The following is a 21,924-nucleotide window of genomic DNA, read 5'->3' as shown; positions in this document are numbered from 1 at the left end:
ATTTGATTACACACACTGTAAAACATTCTAGAGAACTACACTGACTAGTAGATGGTGGTTCTGTCATGTTTTGGAATTTTCCTGATTCATTATGGTCTGACTGTTATATAGTATTAAAGTAGAAGAGCAGACGTGACATAATGCTTGTGTTCAAATGACATAAATAGTTTCCAGAAGGTTCCCTATAAACTCCAGCTAATATTTCCTGAAAACTGATCTAACAACTAAGCTCTAACACCTCATACAGTACTGCTCGCTCTTTTTTTTTTTTTTGCATAAAATATGTTGATAGATTTTTGTCCAACTGATTCAACTGAGTTTTAGAATCCTCTGCTTCTGTCAGGTTTTGATAGATATATATTTTAGGCCTATATGTCAGTCTGTAAAGCCCTGTGCAATTTCTTGTTATTTCTAAGGTAAAGTAAACCGTAACTGAATGACATTGTGTTTGCCTAAAGAGTAACCAAACTCAAAAGACAAAATGTATAGATGTGGTGGCCACATAAGTTTTCTTTTTTTAGACTTTTTTGCCCTTTATTTTTTTTTTTAAACTCTTTTTATTGACGAAGTTATAAAGTAGTACAGTAAATTTCCCCTTTATTTTCACCTGCTGATTGGGCCAGTAACACACTTGGGGTTTTGAAGTGTCTCCGCTCTGGATGGAGGAGCTGTGTAGCCACCCTTGGATATCAGCGTTGTCAATCTGGGGGGTAGGGTAGTGTTAAAGTGTCACTAAACCCAAAACAATAAAAACTGTCTCTACATGCTACATAGCATAGTGTCTATACTTGCTTAAGCATTAGAGCTTTCATTTTATGAAAATTAAGAAATACCTGGTTGATTCTGCCATGCATTGGCAATCCCTCTTTGCCTGTGTCCCCACTGTAGCTTGACATGGTATGGAATCCCCGTTGCCACCTCTATTGCACATGCTCCCTGCTTTGTTTACAATCCAAGCAGTTAATTTCCTCCTTGCTTCCTTCTATGCAGCCCACATTACTATAATGTCATAAATGTGGGCATAAACAAAGTGTTGATTGATGAGCCTTTCCCTCCCTCCTCCTATGCAAATGTGACGGTATTTAGTATGTGGATGGGATATAAGATATATATTAAACTCCGCCTCTACAATGTTAATGTACAAAAGTAACGAACAATTGTTTTCAAATATTGATTTATATAAAGCTCTTTTTTTGCTATTTATTTAAAAAGTTTTTGTTTTTTTTGTCATGTGACCAATACAGTGCCAATGAGCGCTGTGCAGACACAAGTGATACAGGAGATATCCTTAGCTGATGTATAGAGCAGTGTTTTCTTAACCTATTTTCAGTCAAGGCACCCTTTAGACTTGCGCACAATCCCGGGACACACCAGTCTGCTGGCGTGTTTCCGCGTGTTGCGTTTTTAATTAGGCTGCTCTATGCTAGTGAAACATGCAAAAAATGTGCTGGCATGATTTTTAAATTGAGCCCCACCAAAATGCATGGTACTGTGGTACCGGGCGCTTTACTGGGCGAAAACATGCATGCAATTGCTGGATGTGTGGGGGTGGCATTAAGCATTAATGGCACCTGTGTACAATTGCAAAAGGCAAAGCCTTTTTGTGTGGTGAAGAAAAACGCACATTACCGCACTGCACATGGTGTGAAAAAGTCCTAAAATTGAATTTGTCAGGCAGAGTTAAGCAGTCAGTAGGTTGTAAATCCCCCCATCCCCTCAGCTAGCACAACCCCACCTCCTCCAAAATCCCCCCTCCTACCACAAATCCCCTACCCTGTCACCAATTTGCTCTGTCAGTGTTAAATGGCTTGTCTCAACAAATTGACACTTTGGCTGGACAGCTTTGTATGTTAAAGGAAGTTGAAAATAACAGACTTTCTGGTCAGATCACTAGGTGAAAATAAAAGAATAAAGCCTAAGAAAAAAACAAATGCAGCCAGCAGGACTGGTAAGCTGCAATATAATACATTTTTGATTTGGGGCTTTTAGAGACTTTAATCACCATCTATCATAAATCATTTCTACATTTTTATTTTATAAAATACAGTTATTATTTATTTCATGTTTTTTTTTTTTGCATCTCAGTGCTGCTGCTCTCCTGTCGCCCCCATTTTGCAGCCACTTCCTGATTACATTCATGCACTTCAGCAGTGGGGGCATTTCCATGCTCAGTGCAGTCTTCCTGATAGTGGCAAAGGTAGACCATGCCTGCATAATAAATGTTGGCACAGCAGCTGATAGTCCTTCCCAGATTAGTAAATGTAACTGAGTGACAACATAGGAGCGCAGTTGGGAGAGAGGGACAAAGTGTTATCACCCTATAACAGAAAGTGTCCAAACAAGGAACTTCATGGCAAGGTCACCAGGCATCATTTTCATTCAATCTACAGGTTTTAAAAGATTGAAAATGACTTTTTATATAACATGTTAAATACTGTATGTGCCTGGGTTTCCGTCTATTTTAAATCCCTGATGGTATTACTGCCGTCTCCCACCTAAATAAAGGAAAACGTGATTGGAAAACTCTGTTTTGAATGGAGTTCAGCCAGATCCTCAAAGGTGTATTACTTGGTGAATTCCCTCCATCTAGGAGGTGCATTGGCATCCAGCTTGTATCTGCCACCTCCTTGCCTCCCTGGCATGTTCTAGGTTTTTAGTGCGTTGTCAGCAAGAGGAAGGAACATTGAGTTATTACAGTACATTCCTGTCTCGTGTTGGTGTTTCCATTGAAATCCACAGTTTTGTCCAAGAATTAGACTCTGATATTAAGTAGGACAGAAATCAGCAGGAGTGTGTATCAGAAAAGCTGGCCCCATGTATGTCCTACCTCAGGATAGGCTGCTTCATAGAAATGAAAATACATGTACAGTTCAGGTAACTATTAATATAAACAATTTGATTTTCTAAAAAAAAAAAAGTATTAAGGACTGTATGCTAACATAATTGTACATTTCCAAGAAAGTTTGAATGCTGTGTAAAATCTACATAAAAACAGAATGCAATGATTTGCATAAACCCATATTATATTCACATTAGAAAATAGAAAACATATAAAATGTTTAACCACTTGCCGCCCGCCATATAGCAATATGATGTCGGCAAAGTGGTTGCGTTATCCTGACCGGACATCATATGATGTCTTTCAGGATAACAAGCCGCTCCAATCTAGGTAAAGAGTCTCTGACGGAGACTCTTTACCATGTGATCAGCCGTGTCCAATCAAGGCTGATCACAGTGTAAACAGGAAGAGCAGTTGATCGGCTTTTCCTCACTCGAGTTTGTCAGACGCGAGTAGAGGAGAGCCAATTGGCTGCTCCTCTGACAGGGGGGGTCTGTGCTGATTGTCTGCGCAGCCCCCCCCCCGAGGATGCCCACACTGGACCACCAGGGATGCCACCAGGGATGTCCACCACTAGTTGCCACCAGGTATGCCACCCATGGCCACCAGGGATGCCAATCAGTGCCCACAATGGATGCCAAGCAGTGCCAAACAATAATGTCTGCCAATCAGTGATGCCCATCAGTACCATCCATTAGTGTACATCAGTACCACCTATCAGTGCCCATCCATGCCTATCCGTGCCGCCTATCAGTGCCCATCCATGCCACCTATGTGTACCCATCAGTGCTGCATATCAGTGCCGCCTATCAGTGCCACCTCATCGGTGCCCATCAGTGCCTGTCAGTGCAGCCCCATCAGTGAAGGAGAAAACTTACTTATTTACAAAGTTTTGTAACAGAAACAAAAAAAACTTTTTTTTTTCAAAATTTTCAGTCTTTTTTTATTTGTTTAGGAGAAAATAAAAATCCCAGAGGTGATCAAATACCACCAAAAGAAAGCTCTATTTGTGGGAACAAAAAGATAAAAATTTTATTTGGGTACAGTGTAGCATGACCGCGCAATTGTCATTCAAAGTGCGACAGCTCTGAAAGCTGAAAATTGGTCTGGGCAGGAAGGTGTTTAAGTGCCTGGTATTGAAGTGGTTAAACTGAGAAAATTTACAATTTTAAAGAAAAAAATTAGATAATTTTGAAATAATGGCAGCAACACGGCTCAAAAAAGTTGGGACAGGGTCATCCCCTCTTCTTTTAGCAATACTCTGTAAACATCTGAGAACTGAGGAGACCATTTGCTGGAGTATTGGGCGAGGAATGTTGTCCCATTCTTGTCTGAAATAGGATTCTAACTGCTCAATAGTCCTGGGTCTTCTTTGTTGTATTTTTTGTTTCAAGACGCGTCAAATATTTTCAGTTGGTGAAGGGTCTGGACTGCAGGTAGGCCAGTTGAGCACTCAGACTCTTCTATTACAAAGCCATGCTGTTGTCATAGATGCAGTATGCTGTTTAGCATTGTCCTGCTGAAATTTGCAAGGCCAGCATATGCTGCTCTAAAACCTGGATATATCTTTTAGCATTAATGGTGCCTTTCCAGATGTGCAAATTGCCCATTCCGTACGCACTAATGCATTCCTACACCACCAGAGATGCAGGCTTTTGAACTGAGCACCGATAACAAGCCAGAAGATCCCTCTTCTCTTTAGACTGGAGGACGCGGTGCCCATAGCTGCCAAAAAGAATGTAAAATTTTGATTAATCTGACCACAGAACAGATTTTCCATTTTGCAACAGACCCTTTTAATTGTGCTTTGGCTCAGAGAAGACAGCAGCATTTCTGGATCTTGTTCAGGTATGGTGGCTTCTTCTTTGCATGATAGAGCTTTAAAGTTGAGTTCCACCCAAAAGTGGACCTTCTGCTTTAAGGTATCCTGGCCCCCTGACATGCCAGATTTGACATGCAGTGCGCACCTGGATGTGGAGCCGTAAGCTGTCACAGCCAGGTGCCCACAGTAGTGATGCCGGCGCCATGGACAGGCGGGGGATAGAACGGAGGCTTGGGGCGGCCGCATTGCTGGACCGTGGAACAGGTGAGTGTTGGTTTATTAAAAGTCAGCAGCTACACTTTTTGTAGCTGCTGACTTTTAATAAACATGGGTCCAGCTGGAACTCCGCTTTAACTTGCATTTTTGGATGGCATGCAAACTGTGTTCACACAGTGATTTTCCTGAGCCCATGCACTGATGTCCATCACAGAATCATGCCTGTTTTGAATGCAGTGCCATCTGAGGGCCAAAGATCATGGGCATCCAATATTGCATTTCAGCCTAGTCCCTTGTGCACAGAGATTTCTGTGCACAGAATTTTTCAATGATATTATGTACTGTAGCTAATGATATATTTTGCCAGTAAGAATATGTATTGATATATTACACATAGTTCAGGTCCAGCATAACAGAATACATTGAATGAACATGAAAAAAGGCACTGCGGTTTCAACAATTAGGATATACAGTAAGATAGTCACATAAGTCCTGACCACATTTACAAAATGATGATATATATAAAGTCCTTCAAGCAAAATTGGGTAGCCATGGAATTTGTGTGGACACATCTAGTACAAAAGAGTAACATTTACATAAAATCACAACATTTTATTTAAACATTGATAAGAAGCACACAAACAAAAATTGCTACAAGGCATAAAATAGGTCTATTTTGGGTTATAGACGTATTTTATGCTTTGTAGCAATTTTTGCCTGTGTGCTTTTTATCTATGTTTAAAATAGTTTTTTGTCCTATATGTGTCCACACAAATTCCATGGCTACCTAATTTTAGTCCCAACTTTTTTGGAATTGGGGTTGCGACATTCATGCGTAAGTAGAGCAGATTTCATTTGAGACTAATTAACCTAATTTTCAACCCATTTTGTGTAAATTACTCACAACAAATGCAGTAATGATTTTGAATTCTCATGTACATCACTAACATGTGGTAAAACATAATCTGTGGTGTAATTATTTTATAAAATGCAGAGAAAACTGTTGGTGCTATATAAATCCTGTATAATAATAATAATAATCTTTTAATGTTATTTGATCACCTCTGCGGTTTTTATTTTTTGCACTATAAACAAAAAAAGCATCAATTTTGAAAAAAACAACAATATTTTTTTAGTTTTTGCTATAATAAATATTCAACATTTAAAAAAAAAAAGTTCTTCATCAGTTTAGGCCAATATGTATTCTTCTACATATTTTTGGTAAAAAAAAAAATTCTAATAAGCATATATTGGTTTGCGCAAAAGTTATAGAGTTTACAAAATTATTTTACTAGTAATGGTGGCGATCTACGATTTTTAGTGGGACTGCAACATTGTGGCGGACAAATCGGACACTTTTGACAACATATTTGGGACCATTGACATTTATACAGCGATCAGTGCTATAAAAAATGCACTGATTACTGTGTAAATGTCACTGGTAGGGAAGGGGGTAACACTAGGGGGCAATCAAGGGGTTAAATGTGTTCCCTCATGTGTGTTTCTAACTGTAGGGGGATGGGACTGACTAGAGGAGGAGACAGATCACTGTTCCTAATTACTAGAAACAGCAGTTTCTCCTCTTCTGTCAGAACAGGGATTTGTGTTTTCATACACAAATCCCCATTCTGGATCTCGTGCCTGCGATCACGGATGTTCGGCAGACACCGAGGCTGCCGGCCACGTGCACCGGGTCCCCCGTCGAGCAGCGGGTGCATGCTCACCTGCTATGGCTCTTAAAGGAGCCGACGTAGAGGTACAGCAATTCGCGGGAACGAGCCGACCTGCCGCCGTATAATGACAATGCAAATAATGCAGGAAATGATGCTTAGGGTATTGAGAATGCCAATCAGCAGTGTTCAAATTCCAAACAAGAAGTGGAAAATGAGGGGTTCTGTTGAAACCAAACCACGGTCAGGTAGACCAACTAAGATTTCATCCACAACTGCCAGGAAAATTGTTCAGGATGCAAAGAAAAACCCACAAATAACTTCAAGTGAAATACAGGACTCTCTGAAAACATGTGGTGTGGCTGTTTCAAGATGCACAATAAGGAGGCACTTGAAGAAAGATGGGCTGCATGGTCGAGTCGCCAGAAGAAAGCCATTACTATGCAAATGCCACAAAGTATCCCAATTACAATACACCAAACAGCACAGAGACAAGCCTCAAACCTTCTGGCACAAAGTCATTTGGAGTGATGAGACCAAAATTGAGCTTTTTGGCCACAACCATAATTTCTACTTTTGGAGAGGAGTCAACAAGGCCTATGACGAAAGGTACACCATTCCTACTGTGAAACACGGAGGTGGATCGCTGATGTTTTGGGATGTGTGAGCTACAAAGGCACAGGAAATTTGGTCAAAATTTATGGCAAGATGAATGCAGTATGTTATCAAAAAATACCAACACAAAATGTAACATATTACACAGGGCTCATTGTACGCCAGAGAAATTATTTAAATGGAAATGTAAAGTTACAGCCCAATGCCCTTGATGTAAAGGGAGTCCGGAAAAATTAATCCATATGTTATGGAGATGCCCCAAGCTCCATCGCTATTGGCATGAAGTGATATCAATGATTAATAGTGCTTTTGGGACCAGGATGTCTCCTGAACCGGGAGGCTGCCTCTTGGGTATCCTAGACGAATGGGATATCCCAAGGGAATACAGGATATCATTAACTAGGATCTTATTTCAGGCACATAAGCTCATAGCGCAAAAGTGGATATCATCACACCCACCTACAATAGCGGAATGGAAGATACAAATAAGGGAAACATTAGTTAAGGAAAAGTATATATTTTTACACAGAGGCTGCCCAGGGAACTTTGAAAAGATATGGAGAAGATGGACTGACATTTTGGATATATAATGTGGCGGGAGAGAGGAGGGGGGGGGGGTGCTTTTATGAGGGGTTTGGTGTTTTTTTTGTTTTGTTTTTTCCACCCCATCTTATTTCATGCCAGGGTTGTATATTGGGTGTATGTTGTCTGTGATGTTTTTGTATATTGTATGAAAAAGTAATAATAAAGAATGATCTGATTAAAAAAAAATACTGGAGGAACATTTGCATTCATCAGCCAGGAAGCTGCGCATGGGACATACTTGGACAATCCAACATGACAATGATCCAAGTCGACCTGTCTTTAGCTACAGCAGAATAAAGTGAAGGTTCTGGAGTGGCCATCTCAGTCTCCTGACCTCAATATCATTGAGCCACTCTGGGGAGTTCATGCAAGACAGCCCAAGAATTTACAGAAACTGGAGGCTTTTTGAAAAGAGGAATGGACAGCTTTACCATCTGAGAAGATAAAGAGCCTCATCCACAAATACCACAAAAGACTTCAAGCTGTCATTGATGTTAAAGGGGGGCAATAAACGGTATAAATAACTGGGGTATGTAAACTTTTGATCAAGGTCATTTGGGTAGTTTCTGTTGCCATTATGATTTAAAAAGAGTAAACACAGTTGATTGATAATAAATGGCTTCATCCAAACACTAACCATGAGTGAAAGAAAAGTTTTTGTGTTATCATTCATATTGTTTGAAAAATGGCCAATAAATCATAAATTCTGCCAGGGTATGTAAACTTATGAGCACAACTGTATACACACTGTATTGTCAAAAGTATTGGGACCCCTGCCTTTACACGCACATGAACTTTAATGGCATCCCAGTCTTAGTCCGTAGGGTTCAATACTGAGCTGGCCCACCCTTTGCAGCTATAACAGCTTTTAACTCATCTGGGAAGGCTGTTCACAAGATTTAGGAGTGTGTCTATGGGAACGTTTGATCATTCTTCCAAAAGCGCATTTGTGAGATCAGGCACTGATGTTAGACAAGAAGGCCTGGCTCGCAGTCTCCGCTCTAATTTGAATGAATTAGGAGTTCTATCGGGTTGAGGTCAGGACTCTGTACAGGCCAGTCAAGTTCCTCCACCCCAAACTCGCTCATCCATGTCTTTATGGACCTTGCTTTGTGCACTGGTGCGCAGTCATGTTAGAACAGGAAGGGACCATCCCCAAACTGTTCCCACAAAGTTGGGAGCATGAAATTGTCCAAACTGTCTTGGTATTTTGACGCATTAAGAGTTCCCTTCATTGGAACTAAGGGGTCAAGCCCAAACCCTGAAAAACAACCCCACACCATAATCCCCCCTCCACCAAATGATTTGGACCAGTATACAAAGCAAGGTCCATTAAGACATGGATGAGCGAGTTTGGGGTGAAGGAACTTGACTGGCCTGCACAGAGTCCTGACCTCAACCTGACAGAACACCTTTGGGATGAATTAGAGTGGAGACTGCGAACCAGACCTTCTCGTCCACATCAGCGCCTGACCTCACAAATGCACTTCTGGAAGAATGGTCAAACATTCCCATAGACACACTCCTAAACCTTGTGGACAGCCTTCCCAGAAGAGTTGAAGCTGTTATAGCTGCAAATGGTGGGCCAACTCAATATTGAACCCTACGGACTAAAACTGGGATGTTCATTTGCGTGTAAAGGCAGGCGTACCAATACTTTTGACAAATATATATATATATATATATATATATATATATATATATATATATACAGGGCTTTTTTTCTGAAACAATAGATGCTGGAACTCAACCACGACACATCAAATAGTGGGTGTGGTCAGTCAAATTTCACGAACAGTAGGAGGGTCTTAAAGGGGCATTAAATACCAGGATTGCATTACATACAGAGTTCGGGGGGGTTACACACAGAGTGCAGAGCTGTCACTTGTAAACACAGAAACCAGACTTCTGTGTTTACAAGTGATTGTTCTGCTGAGCAGCCCCCCCAAGGGTCTGAGCCAGAGGTGGTGGAACTGAGTTCCACCAAGTTCCCCCTGAAAAAAAGCCCTGTATATATATATAATTTTTCGATTGACCATGTGGTCTTTTTTCTGTTGTCACTCTTCTATATTTCTTCTATGCTTCTATTCGTTCCCTGATCCCCCTTGCGTGTAATGAAGCCGGAAGACTCTATACTCTAAAAGGGAGGCTCAAGTGATACAAAAAAAGGTAATACCTGTGTGGGATGAGCTGATGGATAAAAATAAAATTTCAGTTGTTAGGTGGAGGCAGGATTTGCTTCTCTGAAGAGAAGGGTTTTCAGGGATTGTCCAAAAGTGGACAGAGTGGAAGATAGTCAGACAGATTGGGATAGGAAGTTCCATAGGATTGGAGAGGCTCGGAAGAAGTCCTGGAGGCGAGCATGGGAGGATATAACAAGGGAGCTAGAGAGCAGGGCTTGGGAGGATCAAAGAAAACTATTTGATTGGTATTTTAAGACAGGTTAGTGATGTAGCTGGGGGTCGATTTGTAGATGGCGTTATAAGTCCTTGTTAGTATTTTGAATTTAATTCATTGGGTGAGCGGAAGCCAGTGGAGGGATTGGCAGAGAGGAGTAGCAGAGACTAAGACTGCTTTCACACTGAAAGCGCCGGCCGCTTTTCGCCTGCTAGCAGGGCACTTTTCACCCAAAAAAAGGGTTAAAAGTCCCGTTTTGAGGTGCATTTAAAGTTTTGCTTTTAAGGCGCTTTGAAATCACTGCCCATTCATTCCAATGGGCAGGGCATTTTGGGAGTGTTAAATACATCGCTCCCAACCTGCCCCAAAGATGCTGCTTGCAGGACTTTTTGGAATGTCCTGCACGTGCACCGCCCCAGTGTGAAAAGACACACTGGAATGAATGAGAGGCGGTTGTCAGGCACTTTGCAGAGGCTATTTCTAGTGCTAAAGCGCCTGTAAACTGCCCCAGTGTGAAAGGGGTCTAACCGGTTGGTAAGGTGGATGAGTCTGGCAGCACTCATGATGGACTGAAGGGGGATTATTCTGTGTAGAGGTAAGCCAATGAGGAGGGTGTTGCAGTAGTCGAGGTGAGAGATTGAATGAGCCTCCCATGATTAAAGTCCATTTAAAAGGCCTTTGGCAGCCATCAGGAAGAGGTTAAAGTATTTGTAAAGGTAATTGTTTATTTGAAATAACAAATATATCATACTCACCTGCTCTGTGCAATAGCATTTCACAGAGTAGGCTGTAACCTCCTCTTCTGGGGTCCCCTGCCAATGCCCTTGGTTTCCCCTCTTGTGTGGCCCCATAGGAAGCTGCTTCTTATGGTGACACACCTGCGGACTCGACACACACAGCACAGCCCTGTCCCCAGCTCTCAGTATCACAGGCTTTGATTAACAGGAGAGAGCTGCTACAGACTGGCAAATCGCTGTATTGAGAGGGCACTCAGGTACCTAAGAAGGAAAAGTAGAGGGTGATACAAACACTGAGACATTTTTTACCTTACTGCAGGGAATGTGTTAAGGTAAAAAATGTCCAGGCTTTAGAACCACTTTATTAACCACTTCTAGCCCAAGGCTGTCATATGACGTCTGACTTTCAGTGGGAATATCTGAATGATGCCTGCACCTCCTCGTTTTCAGCCGGTGATTCTGTGCACCATAAAAATGATCATAGCGGCAGTTCCGCCACTTGATCGTTCTTACAGGCGATGGGAGGGGACCCCCCCTCCTTCTCCGGGCTCTCCCGTGCCATCGGGGAACCGGAGAAAGAATCGGCCGCCACCGGATGATGACCACAGAGATTTCCGGTGACCAGATGGTCACCAGTCATCTCTATGACCGTCGGAAGCCCGGGCACGGCGTTATGATGTCATGTGTGCGTTAGAGTGCGAGCAACAATTCTAGCACTAGACCTCCTCTGTAACTCTAAACTGGTAACCTGTAAAAAATGTTAAAGCGTCGCCTATGGATAGATTTATTATACTGAAGTTTGGCACCATTCCACGAGTGTTTGCAATTTTAAAGCGTGACATGTTGAGTATCTATTTACTATTTACTCGGCATAACATCATCTTTCACAATATACAAAAAAATTGGGCTAACTTTACCGGTTTTTTTTTTCCAAAAAAAGGCGTTTGAAAAATTGTTGCGCAAATACCATGCAAGATAAAAAGTTGCAACGACTGTCATTTTATTCCCTAGGCTGTTTGCTAAAAAAAACATATATAACGTTATTGGGTTCTGAATAATTTTCCCGCAAAAAAAATGATGATTTTTACATGTAGGTGAGGAGTGCCAGAATAGGCTCGATATGGAAGTGGTGAAAAATAATAAAAACAATAATAATCTAGATTTGCATAATCACAATAACAGTATTGTGTTTTGTCCCATGGTAAGCATTTTCTGCATATAAATGATAGTGTCAGTGGAATTAGCTCAGTTCTCATGGGAACACAACAACTGCTACAATAAAATGTATCATTACTATATCTACATGCATCATGGATCAGTTGAAAGTAATATCAATCTCTTCTTCCAATGTATCTAATGAATTTTGAACACTGGTTTAATTTCTCCCCCTGTACATGATAATATTGGTTACAGTTGTAATCTCCCTCCACTGAGTCTGGCTGCATCAATTTTAACTTTGGGCAGCTGAAGCTGCTGCCTGTTCACTTCCTGGATTTACACAGACACACAGAGACACACCTCCAGCAGCCATGAAGCACTCATTGGCCCTTTTATGACTCACCCCCCTCTCTATTCCTGGCAAACTCTCAGGAGAGTGAGAGAGAGAGCTGTGCATGATGTCATAAGCCTAGGTTTTTTACCAGATAAGAAACAGGAAGTGGACTGTATAAGGTATTTACTGGCAGAAAAAAATGGTTTACTATCCAAAGTTAAAACAACAAGGGCAGAAAATATAATAGATGGAAAGTTGAAAAAATGACTTAAGGTCCACTTTAAATAGATTCTTTTTTATACCAGGGTTTAGCGTCACTTTAATGTACATACAAGTGATCACCTGTATACACATGATCATTGTGATAAGTGTAGCAGGGTGTGGTCTGGTGGCTTTAATGTTGAGTTTCCTATGTAGAGGTAAATGCATTTGGTGTCACATTTTTACACCCATGCCACTATATCCTCTCTACTAATCAGTGCTAAGCATTGTATTTTTATCGTGTGATGGCCCAAAAAGATATATACAATACCTTCATTTCTGTGCCATGTTATAGCTGAAGTTCCTGTTTACCGGGGAACTATTTCCTGTGCATTGTAATCTAGGGTTTGGGAATTCCATCTGTTAACAATTAAGTGCAGTTCTTTGATTACAAGTTTGAACTTTAATCTCTGATCTCTGCTTTCACACTTGTCATTATAAATATATTTACAGTAACTATAGAGAAAAAAGAATGGCTTAAAATCATCAGGTACCCTCCCCTGCTAAACATGGCTGTGCTGTGTGGCAGAGCTGCATAAATCTCAGGATTAGATGGACAGAAATACAAATCTTTTGGCAAGTAAAACAGATCTCCTACATGACTTTATTTTTGTATGTACTGTAACTGTTTGCCTGGAATTCAGCTTTAAATATGCAGATTTTTTAATAATACTAGATCAAATGTATAGGTTATATCTTCAGTTTAGCACATATTTTCTTTGAATTTACTTTCTGCTTGAAGTAGTGATTATGAATTATTAATCAATTAAACAAAAATATTTGCTGTATTTCTTCCTATAAAAAAATATTTTAAGCGTTAAGCTGACAGTGCATTTGATGAATTGATAAATGTAATTTGAAAGTTCCTCAAAATGCAATTTACTTTTAACATTCAATTTTTGAATGAATAGAATTTCCTAAATGAAAACCACATTACCCCTTAGAAAAAAATGACTATCTTGCTTCATTGAATTTTCTTGTCACTGCGGTCATAAAAGAACACTAATTTAAACCCGCTAGAAGATCAAATGAACATTCTTAAAGGATATATGTTGAACAAAATTCTGCTCATGTATGACCTGCTTTAGTCCATTTAGAAGTTACATTTTTAATTACAGGTGAAGTCTGGTGGACTTCTTGGTGGGTGAGGTCTACTGTGCTCGTGCATGTGGGGGTACCTCTCACACAGAATGTGCTCATCAATGCCCGGGACCAGGCGGAGACTGTGGTCAGGTGAAGAATCTAACATTAAGGCAGTTCCTCAACTTATAGATGAGCTTTAAAATAAAATACAGAGTTCTTATGAAAAGCGACTTGTTTTTACACATTGTAACTTGTATGTTGCATTTGGAGGAATGTGCCGAGTATGCGCCCACTCCACCAGCTTAGTGTACCTCTGTTACCTCACTCCCAATAACAGAATGGGGTCCCTGCCATGCACCTAGCACAGGCCTCATATGTGCTCTCACTTAACTCTCTCTTTCCTGTAGCTTGTGACCATGCCATAGATTTCCATAATGTTGGTTCAGTTCCGGTTGCCACTGGATACTGACCGCTAGGGAGGGACCCAGAACATCAACCCCAGCTCCCAGAGGACCCGTCACCCTACCGGGTTCCACACAACACACAACAACTGGTTGCTTGTAGCTTGTACCTTCACTTGGTTACCCATAGAAACTACACTCATTTTCTTGTCTTGCCGAGTCAACCCCTTTGCAGTAGTGTTGCTTCATAACCCATATGTGCTTTACAGAACCTGGGTTCTTTGGAATATGCCAGAACCAACATGCGCCCCTTTGAATAACTTCAGACCAGGCTCATAATGGTTAATATAACTTTACTGAACATGATGTGGCATACATTTCAATATGAACAACCTCCTGCCCCTAATCCTAACTAAGATAATGTAGTGGCCCAGGCATACCTCCATGAGGTGAGAGTCCATCACGGTATTCACTGATTGCATAGCTCTGACGAAGAAGGGACTTTCCCTTCGAAACGTGTTAGCTGATTGTGATGTGTATGCATCTCTCCACGATCTTTGGAAGGCATCACTCATCCTATAGTCGCATGCTGGCTGTTGGTACACTTCGTGTTGGGCCTCTTCTACCCATTGCTTGTGAGTTGTTTCTTTTAATCATTTTTAATAAATTTAAAAAAAAAAGTTAATACACAAGGCTGGTGCGCCCCTGTTTTTCTTTTGTCCATCACGGTATTGTCTGTGGCTTGGATGTTTTCCACAAATCCTGGTTTGTCAATAGCACCATTGGCATCACTCGTAGGTGATTCTCTAACTCCTGAACCCATAGCAACCCACCTTTTTAGACCTCAGCCGTCCCACTTTTTATAGAACAGAACCAAAAGCCCGGGAACTAAGCTTACGGCAGTTAACCTTTTCCCCCAGCCTGGGCCAGCCATTAACTCACTAGAACCACATATTTCAACCTGCTTATAGGCTGAGTCCCCTGAATTATATCTAGTGGACACTCCAATTGCAAAATGTCCAAACATAGTTCATGGATCTGTTCCTGCCAACCTTGAAGTACTGGGTGTCTCTACTTAAAATAGATATATTTCCTGTAATTACTCTGATCTACTACTTTGGTTATCCATCAGCTTGTCTGTGATATCTATCCCTGATCTCCTGTCCCTGGTTAACCTGGATTCTTTACACTGTCCCCTGCCTTTACCGACCTGCTGTCTTATTCTCTGGCAATGCTTGCTTGCAGTCTGTCCTGTTCTCTGGCCTGACCTTGACTATTACTCTGTCTCATGAGTTGGTTACATCTGGGTCTTTGTGACTGTCAGCTACTGTGAGCAAATCATTTAATCTTGGCAGCTGCCTTGTAGCTACTTATCCCTACCTACTCAAGTAGATGACTGCACATTGTTAAAAAAGCCAACTTCTTTAGTTTATCAATGTAAGACAACATCCACAGACGTGCAGCGAGGGAAGAGAGACTTCGGTGACTGTTGTCTTGAATAGATACAATAAAGAATTTGACTTTTTAACAGTGTGCCATCATCCCTTTGGGTTGAAGTACAGTATATCATGCAGAGGCGAGCTGGACTGGAAACCTGTGTTGGATGGGGCAGACTGATCGTGGACCAACCTGGAGCTTTTGTTTTCTACTTATCCCTATCATTAAAGTGATTGTAAAGCTTTATTTTTTATTATTAAAACAATAAACATGGGATACTTACCTGCTGTGTGCAGTGGTTTTATACAGAGCGGTTCTGCTAAAGGAACCGTAGTTACTTTTCAGGAAAAGATATCAATCCATCGTAGTGCAAAGTCATGCAGCAAGGCAAGCATCCAACACTTTGACTAAGCTTCTGCTTTCTCCTATACCACTAACACCTGCTTGTGTACTGAACCCAGCTTGCTAAGAAGCACAAACTAGCCTGATGTTTCAGTTCCTGGACTCTGAGCCTGACATCTGAACTGAGTTTACAGTACACAGAGTATACAGAGCTTCCCCTAGTACCTTCCAAGAACCCCTTAACATCCTTCCTCCCTTAGAAGTCTTCAGTCCCCATCCTTCATCAGATTAGGATACTCCCACAGAGCCCACCTCTCAGTTCCCTACTTCATCCCATTGAAATTGATGCCAAAAACCGTCCTCAGCCTGACATCATCAATGCAGGGGCATTTTAGTCCTCACTTTGATGCAGCACCATTTTTCCCTCTAAGCAACACTACTGATGCAGGGACATTTTTTTCCTACTAGTGGCACCAAAGACAGAGGGACATGTTTTCCTGCCGGAGACACCACAGGCACAGGGACATCTTTTCCTTTCGGTGACACCACAAAACAGGGACATGTTTTCCTTTCAGTGACACCACAAAACAGGGACATGTTTTCCTTTCAGTGACACCACAAAACAGGGACATTTTTTCCTTTCGGCGAGACCACCTTACAGGGAATTTTTTTTCCTTTCAGTGAGACCACAATGCAGGGACATTTTTTCCTTTCAGTGACACCACAAAACAGCTTTCAGTGAGACCACCTTACAGGGAATTTTTTTCCTTTCAGTGAGACCACCTTACAGGGAATTTTTTTCCTTTCAGTGAGACCACGACACAGGGACATTTTTTCCTTTCAGTGACACCACAAAACGCACATTTTTTCCTTTCAGTGACACCACAAAACAGCTTTCGGTGAGACCACCTTACAGGGAATTTTTTTCCTTTCAGTGAGACCACGACACAGGGACATTTTTTTCCTTTCAGTGAGACCACGACACAGGGACATTTTTTCCTTTCAGTGACACCACAAAACAGGGACATTTTTTCCTTTCAGTGACACCACAAAACAGGGACATTTTTTCCTTTCAGTGACACCACAAAACAGGGACATTTTATCCTTTCAGTGAGACCACAATGCAGGGACATTTTATCCTTTCAGTGAGACCACAACGTAGGGACATTTTATCCTTTCAGTGACACCATAAAACAGTGACATTTTATCCTTTCAGTGAGACCATGACACAGGCACATTTTTTCCTTTCAGTGGTTCCAGGATGCAGGGACATTTTTTCCTTTTAGTGACACCACCAACTTAGGGATTTTTTTTTCTTTTGCCACTGTTAGCCCCATATTTGTGAATGGATTTTAAACTCTTCTGTTCCCTGCAGTGTACCAAAACTGTTGGAACTATTGCAGCACCTGCCACAAACATTACATACATTTCAGCGCAGTACGCGCTTCTATTGGCCCCATCCCTTTCCTATTGGGAAGGAGGTTGAGTGGGGCAGTTTCCTATCTTTGCCCTGGGCACTGGACGGCCTTGTCTCAGCATTGGCAGGTACCATGATTTTTAGTAAAAAAACCTTTAAAGTATGCAAAATGTGAATTACAAGTGCAATACACAATTTATAACCACTATAATTAGAGCTGTCTGCTTTCAAGTAAAAATAGATTGAAATTGTATGGTCCTAATCATCATTTTGGTTTAAAGCGGAGTTCCACTTGTTTTTTAGTTTATTAAAAGTCAGCAGCTACAAAAAATGTAGCTGCTGACTTTTAATAAACAGACACTCACCTGTCCCACGGTCCAGTGATGCGGCCGCACGGAGCCTCGCTCCTCTCCCTCTCCTCTCTGCAGTGCCATCAAAGCAACTGTGGACACCCAGTCATGACAACTTGCGGCTTCATGGCCAGGCATGCACTACGCATGCGTGAGTCGCACTGCGCTCTGCTAGTGGCCAAGCAATCTTCTGGGACCTGTGACATGTCCCAGAAGATTGCAGAGAGGGAGGCCCGCCTAGGGGGAGAGGAGGAGTCGCCTAGGCGGCCAAGAGACAGAAGCAGGAAATGGGACAGGAAGTCCCTCTCAAATCAAGGTACCATCTCCCCCTCCCAAAAAATGACATGCCAAATGTGGCATTTAAGGGGGCGAGGACTGCTTAAAGCGGAAGTTCCACTTTTGGGTGAAACCTGCTTTAATATACAGAAGTTGTTTTGGTATTCTAGTTACAGGAATGGTCCTGACTCTCACATAAGGATAGCATTGTTGCATAGTTTACTGTTATAATAATTCTGTTAAACAAGGAGCTGTGGTTGTCAGGGGGGCATAGGTGCTCCAATCACAATGGCATGTGGGCACAAAATGAAACTCTGCTTCTGGCTCCAGATTATTAGATACAGTTGTATAGACACATTTTCTTACATTCAGCACAGGCTTTACCTTCATTTTACCACAAACATTGTATTGCATTGCTTTGAGACATCAACAATTTTATCTGTGGTGTATATTTGTCCTCTGCATAGAAACAATCTTTGTTCTGTCTAGTGCAAAAAAATGAGGGAGTGAGGTAACAGCAGGGGACGTCATGGTAATAATCTGCAGAAGGCTTCAGGCCTTTACAATAATATGTAAACATGAACACAGCAAAGATAAAATGTCAGTACAATTGTGCTATAGCAATGTAACACTCACTTCAGTTTTCTACACAGGAGGAGCCATAATGCATTCAGGAGTACGCATTGTGAATAGAAGAGTCTCTGTATGCATTACATCTTGTTTGCAGGCTGAAGTTACTGATTCTATGATTGAATTCAATATGACATCTCAAAGTCTGTTGATCCTTTGTTGATTTACTCTCAGCTCTTTAAATAACAGCTCCACACAACAAAGCGTTCCCCTAGGTGGGACCCATAGGATACAGCTAACTATATGAAAAGTTACCATTGCCACATGTTCACTGACAATTAGCTATATACAGTATATTTTATATTTATTGACTATCACTTTACCTCTAGCAGTGTACGGAAGTATATTATTGCCCAAAGTCTTTTGTAAAACCTAAGCTTTTCAAAAACATTGGACAATGATAGTGTAAGATAAAATGTATCCAGGAGGTTATGATATTCAAAAAGCATTTTTAACATTGATATTTTGAAATAGAGAGCAGATTTTTTGAGGTGAGTTACTAACCATGTATGCTTGGGGGTGTTGAATGTTGAATGTTTTTGTACTTCTTTGTAAACAGCATATTTAAAGCAAAATGATTATACAGGATTTATATAGCACCAACAGTTTCTGCATTGCTTTACAAAATAAAAAGAGACAAAACAGTTACATAACAATGTGATATGAGTTGTATGAAGGCCCTGCCCATGAAGGTTTACAATCTGGCAAGTGATACGAAAGGTAATAACTGTGAACTGTAAAGGATGAGTCAAAAGAGAAGGTAAAAGTACAGTTTTTAGGTGGTGGCAGGATAGACCTCCCTGAAAAGATGAGTTTTCAGGGATCATCTAAAAGCAGATTGGGGTAAGGAGTAGGGCTGAGGAAAAAATCGAAACCGTAGCCTCGCCTAAAAACTCCTGCCTGCAGCTCCCCAGGACCGGCGCTGACACCGTGCCGGTCCTGAGGAGCTGCAGGCAGGAGTTTTTAGGTGAGGCCGCGGCTTCGGCCTAGCCCGCGAGGCCGGACGCCGCAGACTAGGCCGAAGCCGCGGCCTCGCCTAAAAACTCCCGCCCGCAGCTGCTTAGAAGCGGCGCGGTGTCCAAAAAAAAAAAAAATTCGATTTGAATCGTGAATCGAGTTTTTTTAACAAAATCGCAGATTTTTTTTTTTTTTAAAATCTCCCAGGAGTTCCAAAGAATGGGAGAAGCTCTAAGGCAGTGGTTCTCAACTCCTGTCCTCAGGACCCACTAACAGGCCAGGTTTGCAAGATAACTGAAATATATCACAGGTGATATCATTTGCTGCTCACTGATTCCAGTATTCTTGTCTGCATCTCCCCAAGGTAATACTTAAAATCTGGCCTGTTAGTGGGCCCTGAGGACAGGAGTTGAGAACCACTGCTCTAAGGAATTCCGGAGGCGAGCATGGAAGGAGTGTACGAGGGAGCTAGAGAGTAGAAGGTCTTGAGGGGAGCGGAGAGCATTGTTTCTAATCCAAAGCGTTGTTAAACTAATAACCACACTTTTAGGAAGTCCAGGTAGCAAAAAGGGTTTTGAGAAGCATCATAAATATAGTGGGAGTTTGGGAAACACTATTCATTAAAAAAAAAAAAAAAAAAATATATATATATATATATATATATATATATATATATATATATATATATATATATATATACAGTCAGGTCCATAAATATTGAGACATCGACACAGTTCTAATCTTTTTGGCTTTATACACCACCACAATGGATTTGAAATGAAACAAACAAGATGTGCTTTAACTGCAGACTTTCAGCTTTAATTTGAGGGTATTTACATCCAAATCAGGTGAACAGTGTAGGAATTACAACAGTTTATATATGTGCCTCCCACTTTTTAAGGGACCAAAAGTAATGGGACAATTGACTGCTCAGCTGTTCCATGGCCAGATGTGTGTTATTCCATCATTATCCCATTTACAAGGAGCAGATAAAAGGTCCAGAGTTCATTTCAAGTGTGCTATTTGCATTTGGAATCTATCGCTGTCAACTCTCAATATGAGATCCAAAGTGCTGTCACTATCAGTGAAACAAGCCATCATTAGGCTGAAAAAACAAAACAAACCCATCAGAGAGATAGCAAAAACATTAGGTGTGGCCAAATCAACTGTTTGGAACATCCTTAAAAAAAAAAAAAAGGACACACCGGTGAGCTCAGCAACACCAAAAGACCCGGAAGACCACGGAAAACAACTGTGGTGGATGACCGAAGAATTCTTTCTCTGGTGAAGAAAACACCCTTCACAACAGTTGGCCAGATCAAGAACACTCTCCAGGAGGTAGGTGTATGTGTGTCAAAGTCAACAATCAAGAGAAGACTTCACCAAAGTGAACACAGAGGGTTCACCACAAGATGTAAACCATTGGTGAGCCTGAAAAACAGGAAGGCCAGATTAGAGTTTGCCAAACAACATCTAAAAAAGCCTTCACAGTTCTGGAACATCATCCTATGGACAGATGAGACCAAGATCAACTTGTACCAGAGTGATGAGAAGAGAAGAGTATGGAGAAGGAAAGGAACTGCTCATGATCCAAAGCATACCACCTCATCAGTGAAGCATGGTGGTGGTAGTGTCATGGCGTGGGCATGTATGGCTGCCAATGGAACTGGTTCTCTTGTATTTATTGATGATGTGACTGCTGACAAAAGCAGCAGGATGAATTCTGAAGTGATTCGGGCAATATTATCTGCTCATATTCAGCAAAATGCTTCAGAACTCATTGGGAGGCTCTTCACAGTACAGATGGACAATGACCCGAAGCATACTGCGAAAGCAACCAAAGAGTTTTTTAAGGGAAAGAAGTGGAATGTTATGCAATGGCCAAGTCAATCACCTGACCTGAATCCGATTGAGCATGCATTTCACTTGCTGAAGACAAAACTGAAGGGAAAATGCCCCAAGAACAAGCAGGAACTGAAGACAGTTGCAGTAGAGGCCTGGCAGAGCATCACCAGGGATCAAACCCAGCGTCTGGTGATGTCTATGCGTTCCAGACTTCAGGCTGTATTTGACTGCAAAGCATTTGCAACCAAGTATTAAAAAGTGAAAGTTTGATGGATGATTGTTAATGTCCCATTACTTTTGGTCCCTTAAAAAGTGGGAGACACATATACAAACTGTTGTAATTCCTACACCGTTCACCTGATTTGGATGTAAATACCCTCAAATCAAAGCTGAAAGTCTGCAGTTAAAGCACATCTTGTTTGTTTCATTTCAAATCCATTGTGGTGGTGTATAGAGTCAAAAAGATTAGAATTGTGTCGAAGTCCCAATATTTATGGATCTGACTGTATACATTTATATTTATATATAGTTGAGCATTAACATTTCCCTTAC

At 41.3% G+C, this 21,924-nt stretch overlaps 1 protein-coding gene across 8 annotated transcripts in view; it reads left to right on the top strand.

The window, feature by feature from the left end:
• Window positions 1-21,924, top strand: part of DST (dystonin) — a 690,079-nt gene that overhangs the window by 33,737 nt on the left and 634,418 nt on the right. The window lies entirely within an intron of this gene.

The sequence above is a fragment of the Aquarana catesbeiana genome, linkage group LG04 (genome assembly GCF_042186555.1).
Source record: "Aquarana catesbeiana isolate 2022-GZ linkage group LG04, ASM4218655v1, whole genome shotgun sequence".
NCBI lineage: Eukaryota > Metazoa > Chordata > Amphibia > Anura > Ranidae > Aquarana > Aquarana catesbeiana.
The sequence above is the reverse complement of the archived record's forward strand: the minus strand, read 5'-3'. Positions and strand labels throughout refer to the sequence as shown.